This window comes from Callithrix jacchus, chromosome 22 (assembly GCF_049354715.1).
Source record: "Callithrix jacchus isolate 240 chromosome 22, calJac240_pri, whole genome shotgun sequence".
In the NCBI taxonomy this organism is placed as follows: domain Eukaryota; kingdom Metazoa; phylum Chordata; class Mammalia; order Primates; family Cebidae; genus Callithrix; species Callithrix jacchus.
Window position 1 is genome coordinate 36,796,448 of NC_133523.1, and position 7,252 is coordinate 36,803,699.

Sequence of the window (7,252 nt, forward strand, 5' to 3'; positions counted from 1 at the left end):
GAAACATTCCTTTCAGTCCTTTCCTTTCACCATCCTCACCCTCACCCATCTGCTCCTTCATGTCCTTTCTCTTCAGCAACTTACTCCGTCTAAGCTGCCAGTTAGCAAAGAAGCCACACTTCCCATTCTGATGACGCTGCTGGAATGTTCTTGTGATGAAGTCTGTTATCCACGCAAGACAGCCCACATTATTTCCACGAGAGGTCTGGTTAAAACAAGTCCTTTTTCTGTCCACATAAAACCTATACATGTTTCCTCTTCATTTACACACACCAGTCCCAATTCTGCCCTGTCAATTCATACACGCACTTTCTTATTTCACTCTTCTTCTGTCTTTCTCTTTAAGCCTTATAAATTTGGAATAGTACAGAGACGAAAATAATGACCTGGGCCAAAAGAGGGGATTCCTTTAGCCAGATGAATGCTTTCCTTTAAAAAGATGAATGCTTGGCCGGGCGTGATGGCACATGCCTATAATCCGAGCACTCGGGGTTTGGGAGGCCGAGGCGGGCGGATCACCTGAGGTCAGGAGTTCAAGACCAGCCTGACCAACAAGGAGAAACCCCATCTCTACTAATCAAAAATTAGCTAGGCATAGTGGTACATTCCTGTAATCCCAGATACTTGGGAGGCTGAAACACGAGAATCGCCCTTGCGGTGAACCGAGATCGTGCCATTGCACTCCAGACCGGGCAACAAGAGTAAAACTCCATCTCAAAAAAAAAAAAAAAAAAAAAAATAAATGCTTTCTTTTGGCATAATGGATGCTAATTTGCAAGGCACCCCCTCCAACCTGTTTCTAGGCTTGCTTGGCTTTCAGAAAAATCATTTGACTCTAGGACGTATTCTAGACCCCAGGAGATAATAACTGACAGAAGCCACACCCACTCTGCATATGCCTGGTGCTGGGTACAGGCGTTTTCACAGAACGTTGTGCATGAATTACTGCTCCCCAATCCTTCCACTCCTAGAGGGTAAGCCTCCCCCTTCACCATCATCATCTCCAGCTGGCCTGCCAGGACTCTGGCTGGAAAATACCTCCCCACCCTGCATGCCCAGGATGGCACCTTTACCTGTTCCCATAATTATAATTAGCTCACACTGATGCAGCACTCACTTTGCACCAGGCACTATCCTAAGAGCTTTCCAGGTCTCTCCAGCCCTCACAAAAAATCCTGAGTGCTATCATCTTGGTTTTTACAGATTAAAGAAAACTGAGGCAGAGATGTGAAGTAATGTACCCAGTGTCACCCAACTCCATAATTTAACCTCTTCCTCCACTTTATCTGGGCAGAGGGCACCCTAAGCTGTCCAAGGTCTCCTGAATGACATCCACCTTCCAGAATGATTTTTGTCCCCTCTACCCTCAGGGTTTGACAAACAGCCAGCATTTTGTTTTCTGTCTCACCCATACTTACAACTGCTCACACCTGTATAAAAGCTGGCTTTTATGAACCCCAATCTCTTCGGGGAAAAAATAGGGCCAGGTTCCCTGTCCTCATAAAAAGATATTTTTTCAATTGTCAACTATTTGCACAGCCATTTTCTGGCCATAAATGAAGTACATGAGGAACAGTAAGTGTGTAATGAGAAGCAAGCAGGAAAAAGCCTGAGTTCCTGGAACAGTCACAAAGGGGAGAAGACTTCAAATCCAGAAAACAGTCATAAAACACACCCAGTGTGTGTGGCTTTTGAGCAGTGACAGCCCCACCTGTCTCTTTCCATGCCTGGTAGCCTCTGACTTCCTTCTCAGCCTCTCCCACCTGGCCTTGCTTTCTTAAACCGATACTAACAGCTTGGGAGCTGGGGCCAGACCAGAGCACACAGCACTTGAGTGGTGGGGTGGGAGGGCCTGACTCACCTAGGTACACATCACCTGGGCAGGAAATGGTTTAGTGAAGGGCTGTGCAGAACTCATGGTGGTTATTCAAAATGAGTGACTGAGGCAAGTGTCTAAATTAATTTTTATTGAGGCAGACCTTGAGGGCACGCCCTGGGAAAACAAAGGTCACAGAAAACCTCTGTGGCTTGTGTTCTCTTTAAAGAGGTTTTCAGAGGCAGTAAAGGGGGAAGGCAGATAGGAAGAGGTGGGCAGGCGGAAGAAGGATTGATTTTGTCTTTGTTCTGGACCTGGAAAGATAAGCATTATCAGCCTGAAATCCTAAGGACTAAAACTAAAGCCTTAGGGGCTAGGCTTGGATTTCAGACCTGAAGTTACAATCGGCACCTTGTTATATGGGAGGATGTACATCTTAAGAGTTTTAAGGCCAGCAAGAACAATTTATGAGTCATCCAGAAATACCTAAGGCCTTTTGCCTTCCTATGGAGGTCTGGCTGATACACCGACACAAGGTTTTGTAGTACCAGGGACCCACCTGCGGAAATGACAGTGGTGTTGCATGATCAGTCTCAAAGCTTAACTTTCCCGTTGACATAAAGAGGGTCCTGAAGTCTTTTTTCCCCTTGACATTTACTTGCTATTCTTTTTTTTTTTTTTTTTTTTTTTTTTTTTTGAGACAGTCTCACTCTGTCACCCAGGCTGGAGTGCAGTAGTGCAATCATGGCTCACTGCAACTTCCGCTTCCCAGGCTCAAGCAATCCTCCTACCTCAGTCTCCCAAGTAATAGCTGGGACTACAGGCCCATGCCACCCCACCCGACTAATTTTTGTGTGTGTGTATTTTTTGTAGAGATGACATTTCTCCATGTTGCCCAGGCTGGTCTTGAACTCCTGAGCTCAAGTGATCCACCACCGCATCCTCCCAAAGTGCTACGATTACAGGCATGAGCCACTGCACCTGGCCAACCCCCTGAAAGATTCTGAAGAGAAAAAAAGATTTTTCCCTCTTAACATTTTTCAATTATCACTTTGGCTAAATTAATGGCTATTATTTTACAGTGACCTCTGACCAATTTTGAACAGATTTTGAGGACAAAATCTTTCAGAGAAAACATTATGGAAGATACGGGTTTGCGGTTCTGTTTTCCTCTGATCCTACATATCACTAGGAAGGCTCATTCCTAGGAAGTTATGTGTCATGTTGGAGAGGGGGGTGAAGTGCAGCAGCAAAGGGCCAAAGCCATGTTACTAGAACAAAGGGAAAGAAACTGTGGAACCCTGATCAGGCTACACAGCTGCCTCTTCAGTTGAAGCAATTCTTTGAGCAAGCATCACCCTAACTGTTTCTGTTTTAGGTTGGCTCGATTAGAGTATCTGGAGCACTCTATCAACTTCAGGGGCTCTGAAGAACGTTCAGATTGCAGTGGCAGATTTCTCTGGATTGCAGTCTGGATTAGGTGTTCAAGTGAACCTTTTGAGCGGTCCGCACAGCAGCAGGCTGTGATCTCTAAGCTGTCATTTCTCCTGAAGTTCACGGAAATTGTCTAGCTTCAGGTTACAAGGCTTTAGGAAAAAGCATCATTTTAATTTCTAATGATTCCAAGTCAGAAAAATGGAAGACAACTTGGAAAATGTTAGTTTCAAGACCTGCAGCGAGGAAAGAATTCAGGATTCAATCCAAACTGTAAGGAAATAACAAAACTCGACAACGACGAGCGACACCAGAATTTAATACCAGCTGTGCTGTAGTTTCTTCTGAAACATAATGTTTTCTCTCTCCACTTCCTCATTTTTACCAAAGGCAAATTACAGGAGGACCCAAGTTATTTGCAAAATAAGTTTTAGGCTCATAATTGGCCTGAAATGTTGATTTTGGAAAGTTTGTCAAATATGGAAGGTTTAAGACACTTGTTCAAAATTGGTCACAGGTCACTATAAAATAATAGTCATCAATTTAGCCAAAGTGATAACTGAAAAATGTGAAGAGGGGGAAATCTTTATTTTTTTAAATTTTTTTATTTTTTGAGACAGGGTCTCATTCTGTCACCCAGGCTGGAGTGTAGTGGCACCATCATACCTCACCGCAGCCTTGATCTCCAGGGCTTATGCAATTCTCCCAACCCAGCCACCTGAGTAGATGAGACCACAGGTGGCTGCCACCACACCTTGCTAATTTTTCTGTTGGGTTTTTTTTTTTTTTTGTACAGACAGTCTCTATCTGTGGCTCAGGCTGATCTCACTCAAACTCCTTCATTCCAGCCATCCTCCTGCCTCAGCCTACCAAAGTGCTAGAATTGTAAGCATGAGCCACCATGCCTGACCAGCAAAAACTTTCATTCTTTGAGGAAACTTTACTCTGAGAAGAGATTTTGTTTTCGAAATAATCATAAGGCTTAATAAAGGCATCATAAGGTAAACTGATTCTGTCTCTCTCTCTCCCTGCTTTCTCAAAAGGTAAACAAAAAAATTTTACTATCTCCTATTAATGCTACATGAAAATCTTGTTCAAAAGAAAAAGAGCAAATGTTACCTTTGTTTTATTGTATTATTAGTGCTGATGTGAATTTTAATAAAACCTTATAAATTAAATCTACCTAATTTTTATCAGTTTTGACTACAGTGTAAGATTTCCATAAGACATTTTATAACCTTTTATAATTTTGTGCATTCTCTTTCTCCAACTTTCTACCTCCATTCAGTATTATCTATCATTTTTTAAATTCCTTCAATTTAAAATAATCCTTAAAAATCCCTAAACTAGAAAAAATAACTCTTCCTTTAACAAATATATTTTTATCACTTCTTATAAATTTTATTTGACCAAAAACACATCCTAACTTTCCTTATACACTTTGCTATAGAATTGTTACTCTTAAATCTAGTAGTCTTAAATACCTATATTAATTACATTGTTAATTCTTAGACGCCCTTATTTTCAGGGTGTCTGAAAATAAGAAAAACATAGGAAGTAAGCAAGTTATAAGTATGTAATATATATAACTGTCACTTAATTTATATATATAACCATTGCTTTATTATATTTTACATATTATGTATATAATATATAATAGAAGCAACAGTTTTATTACTTATTTTTTTTTTTTGAGATGGAGTTTCGCTGTTGTTACCCAGGCTGGAGTGCAATGGCACGATCTCGGCTCACCGCAACCTCTGCCTCCCGGGTTCAGGCAATTCTCCTGCCTCAGCCTCCTGAGTAGCTGGGATTACAGGCACGCGCCACCATGCCCAGCTAATTTTTGTATTTTTAGAAGAGATGGGGTTTCACTGTGTTGACCAGGATGGTCTCGATCTCTTGACCTCGTGATCCACCCACCTCGGCCTCCCAAAGTGCTGGGATTATAGGCGTGCGCCACCGCACCCGGCCAGGTCAAATTTTTATAATTTACTCAAGAGAATTTTTAAAGCTAGTCATAGCACTATGATGTGTCTTTTTCTTTTAATTTTAACTTTCCATCAACTACTTGAAATAAAAGATCTCCAAAATCTTCTTTTAATGTAGGAGTCCAATTTAAAGGATCCATCTTCTGGCCACTGGCGATTAGAATTTCCAGTGGTGTATTGATCCCAATAATGACTCAATCCAGTCGTTTCTTCACGGCTGAAGCAAACCCAAAGATCTGTCCCCCCAACAAAATAAAATGCTCACTCCCAGAAATAGAACAGGACAGCAGAAGACGCTTGTTTCCATAGCACTAACCAGGCAACAAGGGTTGGGGCAACAAAAACCCCTTATGGATGGGACTCTTATGACAAAATCTCCTGGGAGCTCAACTCATTTGGAACAAAGAAACCAAAAAAATAAAAATAAAAATAACACTTTGGGAGGCTGAGGCAGGTGGATCATGAGGTCAACAGATCGAGACCATCCTGGTCAACATGGTGAAACACCGTCTCCACTAAAAATACAAAAAAAATTAGCTGGGCATGGTGGCGCGTGCCTGTAATCCCAGCTACTCAGGAGGCTGAGGCAGGAGAATTGCCTGAACCCAGGAGGCGGAGGTTGCGGTGAGCCGAGATCGCGCCATTGCACTCCAGCCTGGGTAACAAGAGCGAAACTCCATCTAAAAAAAAATAATAATAAATAAAAAATAAAATAAAAATAAAAAATCTCAGGTCGCAGTCATTTTCAGGCTGATCACCTGATGTGACTCAAAAATCACACCTTCCAGATGGTGGGGTCCAAGAGCAAGTCCTCCCACTTGGCCACAAATCAAGCCCTCAAGGACATAAAACAAGATGAGAGGGAATTTTATTTGTTTATGAACAAAACAAAAGGAAAGAGACAGAGGAAAAGACTATTTCTGGAAGGAAAGGGATTAAACAATATAAATATTCATATGAAAAACTGTACCAAATACGACACCAGAATCACTACACCAAGGCTAGTCATACACAAATCTTCTCCTCCCATTAACCAAAACTTTGCAGAGGAAACTAGCTTTTCCCATCTGCCTGAACAATTGCACAGAGAGAGAAACCAGGAGCCTTGCTGATAATAAATTCCTACGCTTTCGGTGGTTGATCATTTTCTTGGATTCCTGCATGGCCAGAAACAGGTTATGGTGGTAAATCAGGTTTAAGTAGCAAGACAGGTTATGGGAGGAAGAAAGGAAGAGGCTTGGCTAACAAAGATGGTCTTGTTATATAGATGAAACCTCACAGGTAGCAGCCCTCGGAGAGAACAGATGGTAAATATTTCTTTTGGATCTTTAAGGTATCAGGCTCAGTTAATTATTCCCAGATCCAGACAACAGAAATCCTGGCTACATTAATGAAAATTCTCTACAGATGCCAGTTTTCCCATGAAAGATACCTTCGCAGGACGGGTTTTGCTGACATCCCAAATTATGTCAAATAAATATATTTTGGGTATTTCCTTCAACTGTCAGGTGATTCCTAGAGGGAGAACTTGATGTTCTGCAGTTTCAGGAGTTTTAGCCGACCTTCTAGAGCTCCTGCTGGATGTGACCAAGTTGGGAGGTGTTTTGGACACTAGACAGGGCCAAGAGTTGGACAAGCTCAAAGAAAGGAATGACGAAAATCAAAAACACAAAAAGTGATGACACAAATCACACACTGTTGCCCTCTAAGCATGAGGAGAGGTTAGAGCCAACTGGCAACAAACCTTCCCCTGCAGCTACCACATTTTAAGACAAAACCCTAACGCAGCTCCTTCTCTGAGAGGGGACCAAGCTGAAGGCTGCTCTCCATTGTCACAGGACAAGGAAACTCACCTTCCTCACAGGAGGTGAGCAAAGCTCCATGAGTAGAGGAGTTCATGGCAAAACAAAACTTGGATCTCAAACAAAAAATCGGGGCACGGTGGTTCACACCTGTAATCCCAGCCCTTTGGGAGGGCGAGGCAGGCAGATCACAAGGTCAGAAATCCTCG